The 26,466-nt window shown below is 42.2% G+C and overlaps 1 pseudogene; it reads right to left on the bottom strand.

Moving 5' to 3' along the window:
• On the bottom strand, positions 1 to 26,466 carry LOC139795465 (patched domain-containing protein 4 pseudogene; annotated as a pseudogene).

Here is a 26,466-nt window from a genome sequence, read left to right as displayed (position 1 = left end):
TTATGAAGATAAATAATTACCCATAGCGAAGAAAGGGATTCCCAACAGAGTAGAATTATATTTTCCATCAGTAATGAAAAATATCCCTGCCGCAGTGACACTGGAAATACAGATAGTGAGTACTCCCAAGAGTCCCAGGAAAGGTTTGCTCCTCAGGCAGTCCTTCATGGAGCTTGAGAGGGTAGCAGTCAGGAGAATCAGCATCAGGCTCACCAAAATCTTGCCCCTGGCCAAGAGACTGGTCTGGTGGAAGTCCTTCCAGAGGCTAAAGGATGCTAGGGAGTAGAGCTGCAGATCTTGGTGATCCAGCTGCATCTTGTGCATCAGTTTACAGAATTCACTCTCCCACTTCTCCCCAATGAGGTCCTGGGTGACAGAGCCATACGTTTGGAGGTAGTAAGTGATTTGGATGGCTCTGGCTGATTTGACTCCCTGGTCCTTGCTGTTTGGTACTTCCATGACCCCTCCGAGCTGGTGGCCAATAAAACTGCTCCTTCCATCCTGGGAGGAAAAGTAAAAAAATATGAGCATGTGTTATCCTGTGTAAGATGTGATACACTGATAATGTTTGACTCTTTTCACAGACATGCCAAGAGCTCAACCCAAAGGCCACTTCAATAAACAGCACTCATGCCATTCAGTTCAGTGGCCTTTGGGACACATCCCTGTTCCTTACTTGTTATAGAATCATTTGCAATGCTCTGCTGAAGTTCAGGGACTTCCCAGACACTCACTGTGTTCCCAGCTGTTCAGGAATTGAAAAGAAGCATCCAAGCTCCTCACCCCATGGGAGAGGATTGTTTGCCTGCAGTTTAACTGTGATAGACAACAACGAATGTCCAATTACTGAAGTATGAAATGTTTAAGATGAAGATCAGTTTCTCAAAGATTTGTGATTTTCTGACACTTTGGAAATGCTTTTAAAAAGCTGGAAATGTACAGAAAATGAGGCCTGGTTCTTTGGTACACAGATCTAAATGCAGGGAGATCCAGTTTAGTAGCTTCTCTGCTTCTAGAAGAACGTAATAAAATCACTCTTTTTTAATTATTTATTTGAAGCTTCATGGATTGATGTCAGTAACAGCAAGACAAGAAGCTACCTTACACCTCAGTTTAGCCATGATAGATTTTTTTATATTTCAAGAATACAAACCATACCCTGGTCTCCCCTATTTCAGTATATGCTAGGACATAAAAGCTCCATGACAATCAGTAGAGAATGTATCAGGTACATTCAGGATCATCCCCCATCTATTTACAAGACCAGACTACATTTTTTTTTTGAGACATCTGGTCCCATTTAGAAGTTTTATTTCCTTTTCTTTTTTTGTAAGAAAGGTTTTATGAGAAAGGTCCTTGCTTTTTAGCCAGCGGTTATTCTAGTTCTCTAGAATAGAGATGGGGGATACCTTGTGTGGATTCAAGATAGGGGAAGCTTGTGTTGATTTAGTTCAAACCTAGTTGTAAACTGAGGAAGAACACTCCCCATATTGATAAAAATGTCCTAGCACAAGGAATCTCTTTGATCAAAACTCTAAACCCAGGGATTTAATGTCACACACCCAAACCTGACATTTTGCCTTTTTCGTGCAAATTGGGATAAAAGTTTTCAGTTTTCTTTCCTCCTGTATATTATAAAAGCATTAAATTATCAAGCCAACATTCTTTGCCTAGATGCTCCATGGTAAGGAGCTGACTGACAGCCTGGATTTGGGAGACACTCTGCCCTACACACACAGACGGAAGCAGTCATCTGCAAAAGGCCAGAAACATTTGGGGGAGACACATTTAACATCTGTAACCTTCAACATTAACCATTTATAGAAACACCTTAGCTGCACACGGGTCTTTATCTGAAATTGCCAGACCTGCTCACTGTAATGATTCCCATCCTAAGGAAAAATCACTGAAGCAAGGTACCAAGCAGGCTTTATGAAACGTAGATGTCTTCCACAAGGTCTGCTCAGAGAGCAAATAAATATCAGGAATTGAGAGGGAGCACTGAAAATGCTTTATATACTCACCTTGCCTTGTCTCTGGCATGTAAAGGAGGCAATCCTCCCACTGAGAAATTTCTGCCTCTGCTCCTGCTTTCATGGCAGGAGCTCCCACTGTTTCCAGCATTTGCCTGCCACAGCCCAGGGAACGTGACAAAGTGCTTTTCAGAAGTTCATTTTTTCCCTATTCCCAGTTGTTACTTCCCAGTGAAATAATGGCTTCTGGCGAGGTGTCCTGGCACAGGCTGACATGAAAGGTGAACTGCAGCCTGGTGCCAGCTTCTCAGATCACCTGAAGCCTCATTGCAAATGCAGAGACAGCGAGCACAGAGGGGCAGCTGGTGCTGTGGAGCCTCCAAAAAAAACAAAAAAACCCAAACCCCACTTCTGGCATTTTGTGTTAGAATCCTCTTTTGACTCATAATTTATATTTTCTTCTAAGGGCGGGTCACACCTAACAGACACTCACAAAAAGGTAAATTTCCAAGCTGGCAACTAAGGTTTGAGCAATGCAGTCCCTGCTCGCATCGGCTTCGAGTTCGCAGCTAAAAATCCCCTTTAGCACAGCTTTGAAATTTGAGGGAGAAATGTCATCTTTCCTCACCATGTATATGTATGCAGTGTTGACATTCAAACACTTTTCAGCCACTGCAGGATACTTTAGCAGCACAGCTCCAAAGGCAGGTTATGGGCTGTAATTCAGATCGCATCGATTCACTCTGCAGCACGCACGGCAAGGTTAGGGGAAACTTCAGGGTGACCATCTGCCTTCCCCTGTAGAAGGTGCCCCAAACAATGGCAACATTTCAACAGAGGCAACAGAGCAAGCACAAATAAATCATGTTCTGCCATATCTCCCATGAAACAGATGATAAGGTCTGTTTGTTACACTGGTGTACAATAGGGCACCCAGCTCATATGTCAGCGAAAAAAAGAGTGAGTTTTCTGATGGAATCAAAGCAATCACAGGTGCTGAATAGTTTTGAGGTCTTTTTGTCCATCCTCTTCCTTCCTATCTACCCGAGGGGCTTGCCTTTGCTGCTTTTAAAGCAGGCAAACACAAACCTGCCTCCATGGCATTTGGGAAAATGGGGCCCTTTTCTAATACAGGTCCTGTGCTGATTTCTCCAAATGCTTCAAGTGAAATAAAGGTCTGGTCATGCTAGCCAGGGCTGTCACATCCGTGGTTATGATTTCTTAGCAAGAAAGACAAAAGATAGATGGGGAAAAAAATTTTTCTTTTCATCCCATTTTAGAGGTGGGTGCTGAAGTGTGGGAAAAAGAAGATCCAGCTGCCAGTGTGACTTTTAGCATTTCTTAGAGACCTCTAAGTCAGGGACCTATCTCTTGGTGTCTTCTGGGGTGTTATTCATCTCTCCAACTTCTCTATTATCCTCCAATGGCCTTGATGAGAGAATGAGGCATGAACAGCTAAGCTCCTGGACTAAGTCTAAGGTCTGAGGCCACAGTGACTTATATAAATGAGGACTGAAAACCAGGCAGATTTTGAGCTAAATCCTTCATTCTGGTTCCTCAATATAAGAAAAAAAAAACAAGCAACACTTTCTTTTGTTAATTAATATGTCCTACCTGGTATCTTTCTCTTGTTAATTAATATGTCCTACCTGGTATAAACTCATGTGACGACATTTTAAATTTTATAACAATTAAGGTTCAGTATTTCAGACCACAGATCCCTTATTTATTTTACATACAAATATTGTTACTCTCTGATATTATACACAGAAGAGAAAACCCCTAAATTGAGCACTACTAATATTTATTGGTTCTACATCATTCTAAACCCATATATCTCCAAAGACTATACTACACAAGATGTAGTAGGCAGGTAACAGCATTTAGCAAGGTCACTAACATGGTTAAAGCCTGAATTTCAGATTCCAAGGCTTTGTCTATGTGTCTTCCTCTTTTTTTCTTTCTTTTTTTAAATATTTTTTTGGCTAGGGAAAACTTCAGTGTCTGTTCTCCCAGAGGACTAAAAGGGCCCTCATCCATTCTAATGGCAGCCAATTCTCTCTAGAAAAGAGCATCTTTAAAAATGGCATGAAATATGCATCAGTGGCTGGGCATGATATATTTGATCTTAAACAGGGGCCAAGCAAAAATATTTGCTTTGATGGGTACTACTAAATTTTTTTTTGTGTGTACTACTTTCTCTTCTTCTAGATACCCCAAAGCCATGTGGTAGATTAGACTTTGAAAAGGAGGAGAATGAGAACTAAGGACTCTCCGAGGACTGAGAGGTGACAGACATCAACAGTATCATTGGCCTTTTTCCTCAAGATGATGAATTTTTCCACCTGTGTTTATGCCAGCCTAGACCTACATGTGCTTGAAAATCCAAACACTTTGTCTGCTCAGCAGCAAAAATCACTAGAGGTAATAGGATGGATGCAGAATAAATCCCTACCATATTTCAGAGTAGAAAATTATCTGTAAAGGTCTTTGGGCCCTCAATATTCTAAAAAGATGTGGAAATGGGATGGGGATGTTTTGATTGCTCCAAACATCTGAGTCCAGGACCTTTTGTGTTACAAAAATCCAGCTGTCCCTACTGAGATGGTATTTTTTTTTCTGGTGCTATTGTAGGCATAGATCCTCCCTGCATGCATCCCAGAGGAATCCTAGACATATCCCCTTGCTACTAAAGGACCTGGAACATTTTTGGGTTTTTTTAATAATTTCAGTGCATCTGCTGCAGCACTGACTCCCATCCCTGGGGTTCTCTGCAGTCACAGCCCACACCAGCCCTGGGCAGGTCACCTTCTCTTCCCTGCTTTGGATGGCACCAGCCTCCACTGACTCCTTTGTCAAGGGACAAAAAGAGGGTTTAAGGTGTTTCTGAGATGGCATAACTCCTGCCTGCCCAACAGCCTATTGTATGGAGAGATGTTTAAAGTCCTTTCACATTCATAAGGAGAAGTTCTCGTGCCCTCCTGCCATGTTACTCACATCTGATTAAATCTGCACAACCTTTGCCAGAAAATTTATATCTATTTCTATTTTTCTTTAACTGCTACTTCTTAGCTACTGGAGGCTTGGGTAATTAGCAAGCTACATTCTAGAAATGTTAGGATAAAGCATGGAATCCTAATTAAACTCTATTTTATCTTAAAAGCTTAAAGGTGTTCAACAGAGGGCAACCAGGAATGCTTGTCAAGATGCATTGTGTGATAAACATCCTAATGAGATCAATGCAGTTGCTTCTTCCCAGGACAAGGACATTTGACTACCAAAGGCAGGTCACAGAAAGAATTACACTGAAATTCATGGAGGTTAGGATGAAGTCAGGTGCTTTAGTTTACCTAAAGTTTTAACACTTACATAAAATAAAAATCCCTTTTCTTCGAGACACTATTTAAGCTTTAACATGTTTGGTTCCTCCTTCCTGTAATATTTTGGAGGGTTTTTTTCTTTTTTCTCTGTTGAAATGATTTCTCTCCCTAGTATAGTTATCCATGGAGACCTTATACCAATTGATCCCTAATACACAGTTCTGAATTACCAACAATTCCTGAATAACCCATTTCACATGGTCTCACAGACACTGATTTATACCAAGACAGCAGTTTTCTTGCCCTCAGAGCTGTGTAGGTGCTCTTGCACACCCACCAGACTTCTTGCTGTCCTTGTCCCTGTGCAGCTATTCTGTACAGCTCAGAGATGGACAGAGAGTCCAGGGCAAGTGAGCCCTTAGGGCAACACATTTGGGATAAAACTGCACCTCAGCTGACTGGGAACAGGGCTCCAGCAATGGCCTTGTGGTCTGTTCACTCAGCAAAAAAGAAATGTATGACAGAGGCTGTGAAAAGCTATCCAAGAATAATCCTCTGGGTCTGCTGCATGAAGGAAGAAATCAGCTGTTTCCAGCTATCTGGCAATGGGGAAGTTCAGCTCACCAACCAGCAAAACAAATTTATTTTATAGTCACTGGGAAGAGCCAGTGCATCCAAGCAAAGGATGATCTGCCCCATCCTAAGGTACAGCTAAAAAACAGAGTTGCCTTCTGCAGGTGCCTGCTTGCAGCATAGGAACAAGATCCCAGCTTTTATCAGGCAGAAATACTGAGGGACATTAACTCACCCTTGGTGGCAGATGCAAACACAAAACTAGCTGCCTTGTCTTCTCATCCCTGGCTCATACTGGCTCCTCCACAGGTATGTCCTGCACATTAATTAACATGCAGACCTTGGGTCCCCTTATTGAGAAATAAAGGATCACTAGGGTGATGTGGAGATGTGTACCCAGAACATTCAAAAGGCAATCAGAATCACCTGGAACCTCTTTCTGATGAGTCAGCTCATGCTCCTTTCCTTTACTGCTTTGGGTTCCTAGTTTTTGATCAACTAATTTGAAAAGAGACAAGAGCAGGAAAAAAGTATTTCGAGAGATTTATATACTCTAGGATTAATAACAGACAATAAGAAAGGTGTTCCTAAGACAGATCTATTCCTTCCAAGCAAATCAAATTATGGAGGAATTCATAAGAGTGCAATAGCAGAATGTGATTCTTAACGCAGACATCTTCTGTGTGAAGAAGCTTCTGGTGTGGGACATGTTGTATTTCTGAGTGGCTGTCCCAGCCTTGCTGCTGCAGTGTCACCCCATCAGGTTTTCAGCTGTCAAGAGAGGGAAAGATTGGAGGGAAAGCAGAAAAGGCTGATCCTCCACCTTTGCTTTCCCTTTACAACCCTCAGGAATGAAAACACAAGATAAGCCCTCTCCCTTCCAGACCAGCTCAGTCCACACCAAACCTTCCCTCCTAGGCTGTATTTCATCTTCACATCCTTTGCAAGCCTCCTGTGTTTTTTTCCCTACCTTCAAGCTCTTCATCACTCCACTGACTCCTTCACTCTCAAGGTCAGATGCCCATTCAGTCCATCTCAGAGCCTATCCCAGTTCTTCTGGAAAAGAGAGGTGAATTTTCTGCCCTGGTCACTCCCAGCACAGCTTTGTCCATGGTTGTCTTAAGCTGCACCCATGCACCCAAGGTCACAGTGGTGTCCTTGAAGCTGCTGAGTGGTACCCATGTTGGCTGTTCCCCCAGTGAGGGGAAGGGTATTGGTGGGAGATGGGGGTTACAAACAGCAGAAAGAGGACCACAAGCACTGGGAAGTAATTTTGGGGCACAGTTGATTTATCTGGAATTTTTTATCCTTTTTCTCTGCTCCAGCAGGAGCAGGATCACAGGCACAGCAATGACACTGCTTTGGCACTGGCAGCTCAGGCAGCAGCAGGTGAATTGGTGCCCTGTGAGATGGAGCCAAGGATGAAGGGTGCAGGTGGCTTATGGGTGCCCAGTGGTCTGGAGACTGATGGGATGGCAGAAGAGGAAACCCTGCAGTGGGTGTCTCAGCAAAACTTGCTGTCTTTGACAACAGTTTACCTTCCACAAGAGATTTGTGTCAACAGGACCTCTGGAGTTGTAGGTAAGCCCAGGTGAATAAATCTACTGGGTCAGGTCTTAAAATGTTGCTGTTCTCTTGCTTCCATCAGGCACAGAGCTACAGCTCTCTCCCCACTTTATGTTGCTCTTTGATTTGTGTTCTTCACTGTCCAGGAATGAAAGCCCTCAGACAGTCACCTTGGTCTAAGCCCTCTGCTTTTCACTGCTTCTTCCTGCCCGTGGAGCCTCCCTGGTGTCACTGAACAAAAACCAGTCTGCATCCAGTCCCTAAAGCCCCAAGGATAAAGCAGGAGGTAAAAATAATCACTGCAGACCACTGTGGCTTCCCCAGCCCATCCATGAAAAGTGTCTGTCCAAGGGGTGGCTGTGGACAAGCTAAGGGTGCTTTGTGGGGGGATTTATGTAGCTAGAAAGTGGTCAGTGATGCTAAAGAAGCAGAGTTTGTTGTGACTGAAAGTGGGGCAATGGAGTGGGGTGCCCTAAAGAGAATGGAAGTGTGAAAAAGAAGGAGAAAACACAGGGTGAGGGGTAATGAAGCAGCAGTTTTCACTGCACCCTGCCTGCTCAGAAGGAGAGCAGAAGGCAAGAGGAAGCAAAGTTGCTCTGACATCCTCCTGCAAGCAGGAGAGCTTTTTCCCTTGTGTCCTGTGCCACCGTGCTGGTGGCAGCAGATGAGCACAGCCCTGCACTGCCATCCCTATTTCATCTCTCACCACCTTCCCATCCCCTTCCAGCCTCCCTCCTTCCCACCTCCCCACAGGAACCCAGATCAGGCAGTAGTTCTGAGTAGGGTTTACCTCAGGGCTGGGTTTAGCTTTCCTAAACTGATCCCCCAGCCCACCAGAAGAATGGAAAATTTCAAATATTTCCACCCCAAAAATCATGCTTCAGCCCATGGGAGCAGAAATATTATTTCTTGATCTGCTCCTGGGCACCTGGTTTGGAAGGGCTGGATGGCCATGCTGGGCTGCCCTAAGGACCCTACCAGCACAGGGGGTTTAAAACCTCATCCCCAGCTGTGAAAGTCTCCTCCACTGCCTAAAATAGGTCAGGTTGTTGTTGTGGGGTTGTTTAGCCTGGAGGAATGGAGAATGAGGGAGAGCTGCTTGCTTTTTACAGCTCCCTCAAAGGAAGGTGTAGCAAGGTGTGGGTCAGGCTCTTTTCTCAAGTAAGAAGCAATAGAACAAGAGGAAATGACCTCAGGTTGTGTCAGGGAAGGTTTAGATTGGATATTAGGAAAAACTGAATATTCTTCACTGAAAGGGTTGTTAGGCACTGGAATGGGTTGCCCGGGGAAGTGGTGGAGTCACCACCTCTGGAAGAATTTAGAGGCCATGGAGGTGTTGTGCTGAGAGACACGGACTAGTGGTGAGCCTGGCAGTGCTGGGTTAACTGTTGGATTTGATGATCTTTAAAGTCTTTTCCAATTAAAATAATTCTATGATTTTATGACATGAAAAGGGTCAGCTGTGGGGGAAGAGGGAGAGGTTGGCATGAGACACTATCTCTGCCTCTGGTCTGGAAAGAAGCAGGGACCTGGTTTACAGTTCATTGATTTCCCTTCACCATGCACAGGACTGTGCCCTGATTACTGGAGATTTTTGGTTGCCCCACATACACTGTTTGCAGGTCAGTTCCAAAGCATGATGAGCTGATCCACCTAACCAGGAGCTTTGCACTAAGGTGTGGGAATTTTCTCAAAAACTGGTTTTCTACCTCAGCACCTCCATGCTTCTTGACAGCACCAAGCAGGACACTGTTCATATTTTTCATATACTCAAATCCTCTATGACAGACTTTCCCAAGGAGGTGCCAAGCTTCAGCATTACATGGTACAGTTGTGGTCCTTCACCTGTGACAACTGGGACAACATTTAGGTCTCTGCCAGGTCCTAAATGATGAAGTATGCCCAGGTCCAATTGCAAAAAGCTGAGTGGGTCTCCCTAGCACTGTTTGTGTTCATCCCATAGGATTTGGTTTGTGCCAAGTAGAATTGTACAAATGAATCCCTCACTACTGAGCAGTGCCTCAAGGGATACATGCAAAACACCAATATTGGGATAAATGCAGATAAATATTCACACTAACATATGCAGGATAGAACAATCTTACCATCTCTCACACTTGGCAAACTCAAGGAACCTATAGCATGAATATTTTACATTAAAGAGAACTCCATGCTTGCACCACAGCTCAGCCTCAGAATCACAGAATGTGAGGGGTTGGAAGGGACCTCTGAAGATCATTGAGTCCAATCCCCCTGCCAGAGCAGAACCAAAACTAGGGCAGGTCACTCAGAAAGAGAAGGAGACTCCAAGACCTCTCTGGGGAGCCTGTTTCAGGTCGCTATAACCCTTACAGTAAAGAAATTCTTCCTCCTGTTGAGGTGAAACTTCCTGTGCTTTATCTTGAATCCATTTCCCCTCATCCTATCACAAGGCACAAGTGAGAAGAGATTGTCCCTTCTTTCTTGACACCCAGCCCTCATATATTTATACACATGAATTAGATCCCCTCTCATTCTCCATATTAAAAAGCCCCCAAAAACTCGATGTTCAAAATGTTGAAAGGAAAAGAAGAAAATCACAAGAGGGTAAGAAGACAAGAAATGTTCTTTTCAGTGCAGGCCTTTGGTTTGCCTAACTCAATTTTCAGTCTCTGTGCATTTCCAAGGTATGAAACACCTACACAGTGCCTTCTATAACATTCTTGGAAGATGCTTTTGGGAGCCTCACAGTTATTCTGCATTTTGCTTCGGTGACCAAAGTACGGAAATGTTGAGATAATGTTTTATCAGACAAAAGGAATAACTGAGAATCAGACTGAGCCAAGCATGATGTGGCAAGATTTTAGGGCTAGTGTGATCCTGAGGTTAACTTCCAGCTAAGCAGATTGCAGCCTTAACCAAGCTCAGCCTTGGGACAGAAGATGCTGCTGCACTCTTACCAGAGCCCTGTCAGGAGCTTTCGTGGTGCTCAATAAGATAAAACTAGGTACAAAGCAATCATAGGTAAGGACATTAACATTTAACACACCCATTTTTAAGATATAATTAGTCAGCCTTTCCTCTTTTTTTTTTTTTAATTTCAAATTTAGCACTGTGAAACAATTTCTTTACCCTGAAGCATCTCTCCAGCACACACTGGGTTTTAATAAGTTTGACCATTTGTTAACTGGATAGAGCCAAAAGTATGTCTAGTTTCAGAGGGTTTTTCCTTTTTTTTTTTTTTTTTGATTTTTCATAATGTTAAAACAGAATCTGGAAAGGGAGAGTGGACATTTAAGCAGGCCTGTATTTATGCATTAAAATATAGCCAAAGCAAGGGTTGTAGATCTGCATATGAGACATCTGACTTCCACCCAAAGTGCTTCTGAATTCAGTATATTCAAAGAGGTTTTCACCCCACCATGTGACCATCAGCAGGTACGTTTTATATTTGTAAAATCTTCGTCAAGATCATGTAATTTGTGTCATTCATGATAAAATGTTATGTTCTTAAGCCACAGACATGAAGGTGCTTTCATGTGTGATTCTCTAACGTTTTTTCTTTAATTCATATTCCAGTCAAAAAAGTAAAGCACAGGACACCACCTATACTTTGGATTTCTCATTCACTCCCATCACTCACCCACTGGAAGTTTGCTGACATTATAAGGGCAAGCTGGTCATTTTTTTTCACCCCTACTCTGTGGGACAGGGTGTCTCATGCTGTTTCAGAGGGCACAGAGCACATTTGCAATGATAAGCAAGTGTTAAACAACAGCATGGAAATTTCACTTTAGCCCAAAACCTTTATCTAGAGATTGCAAGAGTTGCTGACAGATGCAGCTGATCCAGCTCCATGTGCTGGAAGAAATTCATCTTGATGGAGCCTTTCTGGTGTTGAGACCTGGGAGGTCCCACAAAAGGTACAAAAGATGCCTAAGTCTCAGCTCAGAGCTTAAATCACTGGTCAGCAATGAGGTTCTGGCATGGCCCAGGCTCTCAGTGTGCAGCTGATGATGGAGTTTCTTTAATGACTGGATTTCACAGTATGAACTGGTCTCTTCCCTTCCCTTTCTGAGCCTGCAGCTCCTCCCTGCCAAGCCTGAGAGCAGCAATTCCTGTGCCACATGCTGAAATGGCCTGGAGAACTAACCCAGGTTCAGGCAAACTCAGTGGGAAAAGAGAAGAGAGAGAAAAGAAGAGAGGAGAGGAGAGGAGAGGAGAGGAGAGGAGAGGAGAGGAGAGGAGAGGAGAGGAGAGGAGAGGAGAGGAGAGGAGAGGAGAGGAGAGGAGAGGAGAGGAGAGGAGAGAAGAGGAGAGGAGAGGAGAGGAGAGGAGAGGAGAGGAGAGGAGAGGAGAGGAGAGGAGAGGAGAGGAGAGGAGAGGAGAGGAGAGGAGAGGAGAGGAGAGGAGAGGAGAGGAGAGGAGAGGAGAGGAGAGGAGAGGAGAGGAGAGGAGAGGAGAGGAGAGGAGGGGAGGGGAGGGGAGGGGAGGGGAGAGAAGAGAAGGGGAGGGGAGGGGAGGGGAGGGGAGGGGAGGGGAGAGGAGAGGAGAGAAGAGAAGAGAAGAGAAGAGAAGAGAAGAGAAGAGAAGAGAAGAGAAGAGAAGAGAAGAGAAGAGAAGAGAAGAGAAGAGAAGAGAAGAGAAGAGAAGAGAAGAGAAGAGAAGAGAAGAGAAGAGAAGAGAAGAGAAGAGAAGAGAAGAGAAGAGAAGAGAAGAGAAGAGAAGGAAAAGAGAAAAGAAAAGAAAAGAAAAGAAAAGAAAAGAAAAGAAAAGAAAAGAAAAGAAAAGAAAAGAAAAGAAAAGAAAAGAAAAGAAAAGAAAAGAAAAGAAAAGAAAAGAAAAGAAAAGAAAAGAAAAGAAAAGAAAAGAAAAGAAAAGAAAAGAAAAGAAAAGAAAAGAAAAGAAAAGAAAAGAAAAGAAAAGAAAAGAAAAGAAAAGAAAAGAAAAGAAAAGAAAAGAAAAGAAAAGAAAAGAAAAGAAAAGAAAAGAAAAGAAAAGAAAAGAAAAGAAAAGAAAAGAAAAGAAAAGAAGAGAAAGAAAAGAAAAGAAAAAAGAAAAGAAAAGGAAAGAAAAGAAAAGAAAAGAAAAGAAAAGAAAAGAGAAAAGAAAAGAAAAGAAAAGAAAAGAAAAGAAAAGAAAAGAAAAGAAAAGAAAAGAAAAGAAAAGAAAAGAAAAGAAAAGAAAAGAAAAGAAAAGAAAAGAAAAGAAAAGAAAAAAAGAAAAGAAAAGAAAAGAAAAGAAAAGAAAAGAAAAGAAAAGAAAAGAAAAGAAAAGAAAAGAAAAGAAAAGAAAAGAAAAGAAAAGAAAAGAAAAGAAAAGAAAAGAAAAGAAAAGAAAAGAAAAGAAAAGAAAAGAAAAGAAAAGAAAAGAAAAGAAAAGAAAAGAAAAGAAAAAAGAAAAGGATCTAATTCCCCCCTTGCTGGCCAGCTGGCTCAGTTTCTTTAATTCCTGTGCTCAACCCCCATGGTCTGGTGGTGGTGTCAGCTACGTGACACCTGAATACTTCTGTCCTCAAGGTGCCTGATTTTCAGGGCCAAGCATTTGTCCTTTCCTGTGCTCCTTACACAGGAGCTATTAACTTCAAACAGACTTTCCAGTTTGGATTTGCCTTTTCAACCAGAACAGGACTCCAAACAGGAAAAGTGAGAGCCAAAGCTGCCAGGTTAGAAATGTCAGGACTGCTGGGCTCCCAGTTCAAGAAGAGAAAAACAGGGCACGTCCAGAGGGCAAATTTGGTCTTACATTAACTTAATCTAATTTTTAGGGTTTTCAGTCCTCCTAAAACCTCCAGTGACCCAAGTCTTAATTTAAGTACGTTCACTAAATGCTTTAAGCAAAGTTATCTGTGTTCCTAGACTTATATGTTAAGGTAGTGCTATTTTTAGGAGTGAGTTCAAGATACCAAGAAGGATTCATATTTATTGTGTAAAAGCACTTCTGAAGAAATGTAGCATATTAATTGCAAATAATAATAATAACAATAATATTAATAATAAAAATAATACAACATCAACATCTTGATTTATCTGAGGTGTTTTCCTGCAAGGCACCAAAACTTTTTTCCCAAGGAGACATTTTACAATTGCTTTAATGTTTTGGGTTTTTATAAAGTTAAAAAATAATTTTTTTTTCTTTCCAAAGTCTCTTGTACAAAGTACAGAAATTTCCAGTTTATATGGGTATAACCTGTTTGGAAAGATTTTGGTTCTGACAGAGCAGGAAGGATTGGACTTTTAATTTTAAAACAGAAGTGCTGCTGATGGTGGGAGCATGTGAAATCTAGCCACTTTAGGATTAAAAAAAAATAAATATTTAGAGAAAAATTATGATAAATAATCAAAGAGTCAACTAGTAAAGCATTTCCAGAGGATAGAACTTCAGTATTTGTCTTGTGAGCACTCTGCAAAATCTCAGTCTCCCTGCTGCAATAAACTGCCAATATCTGGCAATCTATTTTGTAGGAGGATGGCATTTAATCCCAATTCCTTCAGTGGAATCGAATTCATTATTCATATTAATGGGTTTTTAGTTCTTTTGCAACTGTCTAGCAATAATTTCCAAAAACAGTTTTTCAAAATTTTGTCACAGATTTTGTGTTAGACAAAGCTGCAATGAGGAGAAGCTTTGATTTTTTTCCCATGAAATTATTCAGTAAAGTTTTTTTTTTATCATGTTGGTGGAAATGTAGATGACCTGAGGTCATTCCAAAACACTTCACCAGACATAAGTATTTGCTATAAAGATCTTATAATTCTATGCTTATGAAAATGTTATGGATTTTTTTCTTGAATTGAGGTATGGTGGGATTCAGACCATCTGATTTTACCCAGTTGAGAGGCAACTGCATAAACTGAGTATTTTTTCTCTGGTCCATGACATCTTAAAGGATGAATTCATCCCTGTTTAACGTGGCTATTTAGAAGAAGTGAAATTTATTGCTTCTGGAGGTTCTCCCTTCTGTCCTCTGATTGCACACTGGGACAAGTTTAAATTAGATAGCAAACATAAAAAGGGTCAAATTAGAAGGAATATATCCCACATCTCTGGGATGGGTCTTCTGATTGTGATTGTCTGTATGAGCATCCACAAGCTGCAAAATCATTAACCCCAATGTTTCCATCACCAGCCTCCTCCTAGAGACTGCAATCACTCTCAAGTGGGCCAAAAAAATTGTAGGAATGATCCAGCTGAACATTTTTTTTTTTTTTTTTGCTGTCCTGATCAACTGAGTTTTAAGACTGTCTGCTAGGAGAATTTTTCCCTGGCACAACCAGAACATAATTAATGAAGGACACAATTCAACTGGGTGAAAATTGAGCCAATTTGTGACATTAGGGCTACGAAGCTACTCAAATTTGAAGTGCTGGGGAACAATCAGATGATGCACAACATGGCAAAACAGCTTTAAGGTTGGCCCAGCCAAAACCAACACTGTACAAAAATCCAGAATATGACTGATTTAATTCTAGAAGAGAAAGCAAAAGGACCAAGGCAAGGCAACCATCACTGATTGCTTATCACAACATCTGCAGCCTCCAAAGCACCACTAAAACTCAGCATCTGGAGCTGTCTTGGTCCTGCAGTACTTGATCTGGAAGAAGGTGAAGGATGAAGGGCAATACCACGTAGTAAAATATCCATACTTGCAAAGCAGTGCCAGAGTCAGAAGTAAAACTCTGCTGCAAAATCCCAGCTTTAACATCAACTTTGTCTTTGACCTTGGGCTTATCATTTAAGCAAATCTTCAGTTTGACATTTGCAAAAACTCAGCTCACAGGAATTTGTTCCAAGGGAGGACCCTAGATTGCCCTTTGGGGACCAGAATGCAATCAAAACTCGTCAGAAAATGATTTTATTTTCTGTTCAGGTTTCTAATTGCTCTGGATGTGCCAGTGTAAATTCTCTGACTCAGCTGCTGCTGACATCTCCTTCTTGTTTAATGCTGTCTGTGAATTTCATTCCTATGCAATTCAATTCCACTTCCCGATAATTGAGATGTTAGCTGAGACCAGACCCAACACAAATTCTCCAGATACCCTGCAAGATGCCTTCTATAAACTTGCTACATTATCATTTTTCATGGTTCTTCGTTTAAAATCTTCCAGCCAGTTTCCAACCCACATGACTGGTTTCTCATCCAAGCCAATCTGAATTAATATTTTTATTAAGATTTCCTCATAATCCTGCACAACCCAGGGAATGTGCTCGACTGACCTTATAAACCTTTTATGTCTTTGACCTCTTGGTTTTACATGGAAGAGGCACGAGATTGCTCATAACACCCTAACAGTGCTTTGCCTGAATTTCTTCAGCTGCACTCCAGCACTCTGATATGATGGGAAAATCAGTGTAAGGAAGAGGAAGATCTGAGTTACAGCAGAATATGAATTCTTGAATACATGGTCCTGCACCAAAAATCACCATCTAACACCCCAAAATTCTCCTATTCTGGTTACCTTTTATGTAGCTACTCTAAAGGAAGTGAAAAAAATGTCATATTCCTTTATTTTTCCTTGTAATTTTTGGTACTTCAAAGAGTAATTGGGATTTCCATTAAAAAAAAAAAAAAAAGTTTTAAAAAAAAGTATCAAAATCATTCCTAAAGGAGCATTGTTCAGATCTATTAAGTAGTGACAAATGACCTGCTTTAATCTTCCTTTTGAGGTGAATATTCTGATTAAAATGCCACTGAGCATATGCAATTACAGTATTTGTCATTTATATAATTTCTTTTTCCATTCAAGGATGTCCTCTCTTTCCCACCTCCAAAATCTTATACTAGAGGCAAGAAGATATAAAACTTATAGGGTTAGAAGCATTATAAGCATTATTCTTTTAGGAGAAAAAAGGCCCTTTTCTTTAAAATTAATTTTTTCTCCAAAATGAAACATCATGAAGTGTTTTATGAGAGCAAGGGAGCTCTTATGCTTGTCATGCTTGTGGAATTTATTTTTTACTGTATAACTAATGCCTAATTCTTGTGCTAATCTTGAAGCCTGGGGAAAGAAAGGACTGGAGAGACATTTGTGAATATTTGGAAAGATTGAGGTTTCTTTGCTGGTGTCCCAACTTTCTAAGCAGTTTACAAAGGTAAATTTGTGTTGTAAATTGTGTGAGGAGTGTTTTTTCTGTCCAAACAGAAAATAAGCTATGGACACTATGGTTAGTTAACAAAGAAATAACCACTGGTAGAGCATTTATTACCACACATTCCAGCCACTCCTGAACAGAAGTGTGTTTGTCATCTGGATCCAAAATGCAGTCTCTATAAGAAGATGTTTTTATATTTATTTGTGAATAAAAAATCACTCCATAGGACAGGAGCCAAGAAGAACATGAGCAAACTGAAGCATGGATTTTCAGGACCAAAAAATGCACATGGGTATTTCCATGTCATTGCCTGCTCAGTACTGAATTTGTTGCTGTATTTATTTAAAGAATCCAAATCTGCTCTAAGAAACTATCCCATAAAACGGTTCAGAAAGCTGTGATATATATTTAAGTCACAGGCCCTGTCAAACAGGAGATTGTGTTGCATAACAAACTGCAGCTCACAGCATCTTTCCTCTTAACGAACTGCAAATTGTTTTACAAAGTGAACCTGCTCTGGAAGCTGGAACTGAGGATCACTTGGCCCATTGCGAGTGAAAAATGGCATTAAAAGAGCCAGAGCACCCTCCTGGGGAATAAATAAATTTGTGTCCATGAGGATCAGGCTGTGTCCCCAGCACACAGGGACCCTGCCAGGCAGAGCTGATGCTGTGACTTCATTTATCCGTGACCTCTCCTGCCCCAAAGTTTCTACGTGGGAAAATGCTTTCTTTCAAAGTAACTTTTTTCTTTTCACCTTTATTTTCTAATCTACATTATAATGTGTGAGCAAAATATTTTGAAGGAATTTTGAAAGAATACTTGGAAAGAACCATTTCAACACCAAAACAGAAACGTTTTGTGGCAGACGCTTCAAAATGAAACTACAGAAACACACACTTCTCTTTTCTTCCTCCAAGAGAAAAGGGCAAGGTAGACATCGTTTCACAGATGCTTTTGATTTCAAGAATACTATGATTTCTGATAGAAAAATTTGAAATTTTATGGGCCCAGCTCAGGTAGTACATGGTTTAGCACAGCTGACAGAAGCAGCACAACACTCCATGGCCACTTCCGAATTGTAGCACCCCGTACGACGCTGCTGACACAGGTGCAAAAAATACACCATGGATGTGGTAGGAATAACACCTCCCTGCCAGACTGACAGCACTTGTGTAACACTGGGGAAAACAGTTACACAAGGTGTAAGAAAAGCCAGACCCTGTCCTACACACCAGCAACTTTCCTGTCTCACTTAGGTACCTAACTCGGGGATAAGTTTTAGGTGCCCGCAGAGTGGGTCCTATAGGTGATGTTTATGTTCCTAATATATTGCAAGAGGATGGAACTGAAGTGCTTGGGCTTCCCAGTGTTACCTCCCGGGTCTCCCCCCAGCCACACAAGGAAATTAATTGTGGTGAACTGGTTCATTAGGAACTCTCTCTTTAATCCCAAATTGCATACCCTAGGTCCAAGACTTCAGTGGCATTGCCTTCCAAGGCATGGGACAGGTAGGTGAGACTGCCCTTTGCCTTCTTGTACACCCTTAGAGAAAACAAGTTGGCTTTAGAGCTTGTCCAAGTCAAGCTCTAAAAGGAGAATTATTCTGGGAGATGCTGAAAAATTTATCATCTTACGTTTTGAGGAAACATTATACACCAGTGGTGCTGACTTTTCCACCTTAGCTACAGATTATTATGGTACCAAAATCTTTCTGCAGCATTAGCCAGGGAGTGATATGCTTGTCTCACAACCTGTAATCCCCCCAGTAGCTCCATGCCTGTGATACCAGTTTGTTACCAAGAGTGGACTGAAGAGGGGTGTGTTTGGTGCCAGAATGCGGAACAAGGGAATAAAGCTGATCTGGCCAGCTCATGGCTTTTCTGACACCTCACAAAGCTGTTTCTGCGCATGCAAAAAGGGCATCATGCAGGAATCACCCCCCAAAGTGTGAACTGGGTTAAGGAGAAAAAAACAAGCTGCAGAAAAACCTTATTGCCATACCAGAGTCGCCTACCCCCAAATTATTCCCTATTCTCCCTTGAGGTGGTTCCACAGTAATTCTTTTTAGCTGGAAATCCTGCTGCTGCACCGAGATCACCCTGCCTGATGGCCTCAAACATCTCCAAGCACTTCACCCAGAGCCCCTGCTCCCAAATGGTGTAACCTGTGTGGAAGTGAAGCTAATTCACACCCAGTGCACCCAGGGCAATGACATGTGAATATCCCTGTGATGCTCAGGAGCTCTGTCACTGCTCTCTCCCTTTGTAGGATCCTTCACAGCTCTGCTACCAACAGCTCCCTTTGCTATCTGTTCTCCATATGAGTATCTTGCACGTTGGTGAGTAGGAAAACAGAGGACAGGACCAGTATAGTGAGCCACGGAGGTATAAAAGACTCTGTGCCTTGCCCTTTCTGCCTCCCCTTTTCTTCCCTTCTCTTTCCATCACAGGCAGGACCACTTTACCTGCACTGTTGAACACTTTGTTCCATCTGTATTTAAAGCTGCTTTTCAGCTCCGGTCCCATCCAGGCACAGTGCCTCACTGTTTGCACCAGGAGTGTGCAATGTATCTGTGGCATCTGCATAAATTAAAGGCATTCTGTAGAAATGCAAGATAATTATTTTAATAACTCTACTCATTTTCCTCTTGGAAAATCAGTCATCAGGGGTTTTTTCACCAGAATGTTTGTAGTAATAACTGTGTAGAGATCTGCATAGGGCTCTTAGGTTTAACACAGGTTTTGTTCTTAATTCAGCATTTTCAAAATATCTGGATCAACCTCGCCTACATCATTGTTTACTAACCAAGAAGATAAGCATGTAATAAACATACCTACTTCCACAAGGGAATTAAATAATTTAAGAACTTATTTTATCCTTACAAAGTTCCTTCCACTTCTACCAAAGCACATATTTTTAATCAGTTAGTGCTGTTTTAAGAATCTGCCCTCTGCTACAGCATCTTTGTCTGGGAAGATGGCACATCTTTACTAGGGCTCATCGGTTGTATTCTCTCACCTTGCCAGCAGAGAGACATCAGATTTTGTTTTAAATCTTGTTACAGATAACAAGAATACCCATCCATTTTTAATTCAGAAGGAGAAGTTCAGAGCCCTCCAACAGCAGCCAGTATAAGACTCTTGAAAGACATTTTGGAAAGGTGCGGGGATGGCTGAGATGAGATGTTTTGTCAGCACAGAAACATGGCCAATATTTAACTAAATATTTAGTAAACAAAATATAATTTTTTTTTTCTGTCCACAGAGAAGTAGCTACTGTAGGAAGAGGACAAAGCGCTACTGGACTTTCTGCCTTTAGCAAGTGGTTGCCATCCACCTCAGGTCCACAGTGAGGAGCAGTCGTTACTGACTGAAGGGATTTGCAGTTGCATCTTCCTTTTCTGTCTACCCAAACAACCTTCCAATTGCTTCTTTATTATTATTCACAGCACGGCAGGGTCTCCAGAAGGCCTGGCACTGCATAAAAGGCCATGTCTCCCAGCAAGTGCTGACAAAACTGAAGAGTGGAATAGCTGGGAGGGAAAGGCATGAAGCAGCTGACCAAGGTCACCCAAGAGGTCATTCTGCAAAGAATGCAGCCTCTGACATGGTCACACCTCTCAGCTGCCTGATGGAAAAGAATGAGCCCCACACTCAACAAACCTCCTGTCTACAGCCCTGATGGAGTGAAGGTAGAATTTACCCCAGATGTTGGTTAAGAAAGTTAACTTCATAACTGAGGAATGATGCAAAAAGAATACCCCAAATCCCACCTTTTCCTTGACAGGTTTCTTCTCTCTTTCTGCTGTTTATGTTGGGACATTCTGTCCTGTCAGGGGTCAATCTCTTGTCATGTCCCTGGTGCAGTCAGGGCTCCAAGCCTGGACCCTTTTAGACAGAAGGTTTAACACCTGCTCTAGCAGAGCTGAGAAAAAAACTGTTCTTAATGTAGTAAGCAGAAGAAGAGGAGAATTTTCCTAAAAAATGCAAGGAACTGCTTCATCTCTTGCTGTCTGAACATGCCCTCAAGAACTGGTAGCTGCAGGGACACCCCCCAGAAAGTGCACAGCAAACCTGCTGCAAACACCCCCTCTGACAGCCCCCCCGGGCCAAGATGGATGAGGACCCCTTCCCAGTCCTTCCTGACACTATGAGAACACACCTGGAAGAATAAGTGTTGTGGTTTGTGTTGATTTTATTTTGGTTTGGGTTTTTTTCTTTTCTAAATATGTTTTCCCAGCTTGTGACCCAGAAGAAACTGTTTGCCTTCAGACATTATCAGCTTGCTTTCATGCTCCTCAGCAGCTATCCTGACCTCAGCCTGACCAATCCTGTCTTGATCTGAGAGACTGAAAACTATCTGCAGCCTCCAGCCCGACTCTTCTGATCCTCTCCCTGCTCATATTTTATTATTTTCCTTTGATTTAGGAACTTTTGCCAGCCCCAGAGCACTTCATAGGATCCTGAGCCAGAGGATTGGGGCAGGTGGTGTCACAAATGGGTACAGAGCTTCTGAGGAAGCATCTGGTCCTTGGAGTCACAACAATTTTATACTTGAACCAATTTTACTGAAGGAATAAAATATTCGTGGATATTATTGATACGCAGATGCCTTCTCTGCTGTAGGTGGGCTCTGGTTTTACATCCTCTCTGTCTGTGGTTGGTGCCTCAGGGTCATGTAATGAAGGGTTAATCTTAGGGCACTGGGAAAGAGTCCACAGATGCAAACAGAGAAAATTTAGAAGTACAAATATTGGTGTGAGAAAGACAGAGAATCTGGCCAGCAGCAAGTCTGCAATTTTAGGTTTCAAGATGCTAAGTGAATTCAAGTAACTTTTCTGCCTCAGCAACAAAGGATTCAATATCCAGCTGATGTGCTTATCACAAATGTGGTAATAGAGATGTCTGTTTCACTGGCTGCTGTTTATGCTACTGTTCATAAATGACTGATACTTAATTAACTGAAGGCAGCATTACAAAAACCAATCTGCTTACAAAAGCTCCTTTTAGCCAGAAGTTGTTACATTCATTCTGATCCTGGAGAGATAAGTTCAAAGTTATTATGTTTTCTCAGACAAACGGAAAAAAAAAACAAACCCAAACCCAAACCAGTAAAGGTGAAATACCTGAAAAAAATGCTTTTTTTTTTTTTTTTTTTTTTTTTTACTGCTTTTTTTTTTTCCTGATAAAGACAGTAAATTTGCTGGTGTTATTGGCAATTCAGGACCATAAGCCAATCTCCTTCTCCATAGCTGACAGAATACAAGAAGTAATCCCCATGTAATAAATAATTCTGTCTATACCAATAAATAAAATGTCTTAGCCCCTACTCTCACCCTGGTGGCAAGGGCACAACTTATCCAAGCAGACACACACTGTTATGGCTGGAATGAAGTACATATACCAACCAGGAACTGACCTTTTCCCATGCTAACTAGAATGTCCTGGACATGCTAATTGACAAAAAAAAAAAAAAAAAAAAAAAAAAAAGAAATAGCTGGGATTTGGTAAAATTTTATTTAACAGGTTATTTTCTGAGACTCAGTGTTCAGCGTGGACTTGCCCCAGCCTGTGCCATTAGGACACAATCCGATACCAAGCATAGGAACATTTTTTCCCCTGGACTGGGGAAAGCACAGACAATCTTGCTTCAGGATGTATCTCAAAAGACTTCATCAAGACTTCATACATCCAGCTTTATTTTCCTGCTCTGCCACAGTCTGTCTGCATGACCTTGGGCAAGTCATTCCTCTGGCTGGGCTGCAGACTGCAGCGTGGTGTAGCAATAACTATGAATGGGATAAAGAGTGTCCCCAAAGCCTGGGGAAGGGGCATTTTCATACTGCTTCATTCACCTGGCCTTTCAGAAGAGTCAACTAGCCCAAAATGACTCCTGTGTTGCCACAATGGATTTTAAACCTATGCCAGGCATTTGAAACCACTCTGCAGTCTGCACTTGGGATGTAAGTGCCTTCCCTCTGCTCCTTCTCTGGCGGGTGGAGACTTAGAGAGGGACACTGAAGGCAGATGTGTTCAAGGTTAGAATCCTCTCCAACACTACAGCAAGTAACATTAAATAATCATTACCCTTCACAGCCAGATTTTCTTGGGAGAAGCCAAGTGGTTTCATTAGATTTTGCAGCCCAGTAGCAGCTGTCTCACAATCAGAGCTGTTTGCTGAAACTTGCTCATAGGGCTCCTTGAAAGACAGGACAAAAATTCCCCCACATCAGCTCTTCAGCCAGCCTCACCTGAGAGAATTGAGCCAGCTTATGCTCCAGCAGGAGAAAAGAAGAGGGACAGAGTGAGGGCTGCTCACGGGACTTGAATAAAAACTACAAGATGTTTTTGCAGCTCCCAGATGGAGCAGGAGAGCAGGAGCTGGAACAGCTCGGTTTTGTCACCATGAGTCCCAAACCAGGGACAGGGTGACACTTGACTCATGTCAGCTGCAGACTAAATGCATCAGGCACACCTTCATGGTTTGTAAACCCACTGTATTGTTCTAAGAATTCTATTCAGTCTGACTCCATTATTAAAAGAACAAAAGAGAGCAAAATCTACCAGTATTAACCAGGGAAGTACCTTTTGAGAAAGTGAGGGAACCTAGAAGACCCTGGTGGGTCATTCTACTGCAGGAAAGTTTATCTGTGAAAACTCCCAAGGACATGGACTGGTGAGTATGATGGACCCTGGTCCACAGTGAATAAGTGAAGCCAGATTTGACTCCTTTGTTTGCATTCCCATGAGGTCCAAGCCACAACCACTCCTTCCTGTCATGACTCAAGTAAAAAGAAATAAAAATCCTCATAGCTACAGCCACAGAGGGATTGTTCCCTTTGCTGGACATCCATAAAATTATAGAACCCAGAGAGTGCAGCATCTGGGGTATTTCTGGTTAAACATATCTAGACACCCCTAAACAAGCAACAGATGCCTGGGTTTCTGCAGTCTTTGCTCAGAGATGCAGGGAGAGTGAGGTCAGGAAGCAGCCCAGGAACCTAAACTAAATCAGTATTTGTGCCATGGCATGAGGGAGAGCAAGACATGTTTGCCCACAGCTTCCTAACCCTGTAGCTTCGTAAATGAGACAACAGAGATGCCAGGCTGGGGCTCACCTAATGAATTAATTTATACACAGTAGTAATTTATTCCCAGCAGCTGGAGCCAAAGAGGCCAGAGGTGGTGGGTGTCTGAGGACACACCATAGCTGACGCCCAGTCAAGGTTCAAGGCTGACCACAGTCCCACAACAGAGCCCTTACTATATATTATATTATATAATTATATTATATATATTATACTATACCAGAAAAAAAAGGTAAACTGTGTTCCTCTTTCTCAATACCACCAGGAGCTCTCTCCCTGTTCACAGAATTGGGTGGTGATTGTTCACTTTTCTCTTAAATCTCATCAGGTTTTGATGGCTTCACTTCCCTTCACTGAGAAGTGGGTAGAAAGGTGCCTGCTCTATCCAACTTTAAATGTAGGTACTTAGGACATTTATTCCCTTATCCAGAAGCTGGTACAAAACAACTGCTTGGGGGATTGGAGGTCCCGGGCTGGTATTTGGCAGTTCTCAAACATCTATGATTTGGGAAAACCTTTCTCTCTTTGAATTATCTAGAAATCACTTATTCCAATAAATCTTTAATCCAGACCAGATTATTATTTCCTTTGGTTTGTTTTTTTTTTTTTTTTTATGTGGAGCTGTAGGCACTCTCCTAGTGAAAAACCACACACTGCATGTGACTCCATCCTACTTTTATCAAGCTCAAAGTTTCTCTACACAAGAAAATTAATCTGTATTGAGTATTTCTGCCTAAAGATGGTGTATAATTATGTTAGTCTAAATTATCAGTGTTCTCCACTGAAGTAGATTAATCTTGACTTTGAAAATAATAAAAATGGAAAGAAAACACTTTAATTCTGCAGTAGCAACAGCAAACTCTTAGTAAACTAAAAGACAGGGTTTGTTGTTTTTTTTTTCAGGGACATCTGATTCAGAATAACTCGTTCTTCTGAGCTCTCCTTGCACTCAGGACTTTCCAGTAAGGACACTTTTTTATTTCCACACACTCAACTCAAACAGCCACAAGTCTGCACAAAGCAATTACATTTAAAACAATGGGACCAAATCCCAGTTGTCCCATCTGGCCCTTTTACTGAACCAAAAAGACCAAATAATCTATGTCACTGGTGCAGTTTTTGGGGCAGGAACTGGTTTATTTATTCTTTTTTTTTTTTTCCCTGGTAAATGAACAGTAAGAAGCAATGGATAACTTCAAGATCTGGCCAGTACTTGCAGAGTACTTCCTCTCTCTTCCCTCAGAGAGTATCTCTTTGAAAAAAGGTGGACAGCTAACCCCAAGAAACCTTTCTGGTTTGCAAGAAGTATCATATCCTCTTCCCTATGACCTGGGCCATGAGTAACTACACTTGTTTGTTACACTCTATTAAATAACCTCTGACTCTGATGCAATGCAATACAGATTTAGTGTAATTCTCAGAAACTTCTTTCAGCAGCCACCTGCAAACTTATTGGCTCATGTCAGGTTAGTCCTGGTGAACTGGATTGCTCCACATGATAGGGAAGGCAGTTGGGTGGTTATGTGCCAGGGAAATATTCCCAAGATAATTTGTGCTAAATTGTTTATTCTATTAATTGGAAAAACTGAAACTTCTTTCACCTTTTACCTTGTTTTGCCTTTGCTGGAAGCCTCTAGCTGATAGAATCCATCCCAAAACTCCAGCCCATTCATCAGTGGCAGAGTTAATTATTTTCACACCGAGAGAAAAATTCCACCTCCCTCCCCCTTCTTTGCATGCAGAGAAAGAAAAAGAAGGCAGAACACCTGAAATCCCTTCTGGCCCAAACCTCCTGCTGCTCCTTAGGCACTCAAAGAGGCAGGGAGATACAGAAGCTCACTGTGCATTTCAGGAAAGACTTTTCTGGCTGTATTAAAGAGCAATTATCCCTCCACCTCAGTGAGACTGGAAAAGCTGACAGTGAAATCCCAAGTCCCCACCAACCTCCTGTCCCTTTCCCCCCCTGCATTAACCCCTCAAGGCACCACAAGGTCTCCCGGTCCCAAGCTTGTTCTCCACTCCCTGCTTCTCCTGCTTCATTCCCATACAGATTCACACCCCCCCCCAGCACCCCTCCTCATCCAGAACAATAGCAAGGCACCAGTTTCAGATGCTCCCCAAGGAAATCCCAGATCACACACATTTAGATACAGAGAGATAGATATATTTCTCTTTGCTGTTTAGGACAAGAAATGAAGTGCTGCCTCTTTAATTGGCAAAAGCATGCAGTAAGAGCATACCTTTAATTTAGTGTTGGGATAGCTCACTTGCACCCTGGCTGTTGTCTTATTGGAGAGGGCAGCCTGCCTCAGATCCTCTAGCACTGAAATAATATCATCCAGCACGCATTTCTTATCCTGATTTCTCAACACACACAGATGGGAAAAAGTATAATTATAGCCTTTGTAGTTCACCTTCATTTCCAGCACAGCTCGGTGGATCTGCAGGATCACATCAGCCTGATGCAAAATATTGCCTCCGGGTTTGGAGAGGAGAATCACCCTGCCATACCTCCCCGGGGTGTGCAAGTCCGAATACAGCTGGCTTTTGGATTGATCGAGGGAGAAAAGGCTGCTGGCTAAGCTCCTCTCGATCTTGGCCAGGCTGTGGCTGGGGGCTACCAGGCTCTCCAGGTCAGTGTCAGGCTGGAATCGGTTGAGCAGGCTGAAGCCGAAGATGATGGTCAGGACTGCGGGCACAGTGAGGAAAAACACCGGATGCCTGCTCACGAATAAGCCCAGCTTGTAGAAAAACGACTGGAGCCCTCTGTGTATCACCTGCCGCAGCATCCTCCACCAGATCCAGCCTGCAGATGCTCCTGGCCGTCTTAGAAAGCACATGTGACATGTGTAGCTCCTTACCCCTTCCTGTC

The sequence above is a fragment of the Heliangelus exortis genome, chromosome 3 (genome assembly GCF_036169615.1).
Source record: "Heliangelus exortis chromosome 3, bHelExo1.hap1, whole genome shotgun sequence".
Classification (NCBI taxonomy): domain Eukaryota; kingdom Metazoa; phylum Chordata; class Aves; order Apodiformes; family Trochilidae; genus Heliangelus; species Heliangelus exortis.
This window is presented reverse-complemented; position numbering and strand designations above follow the sequence as displayed.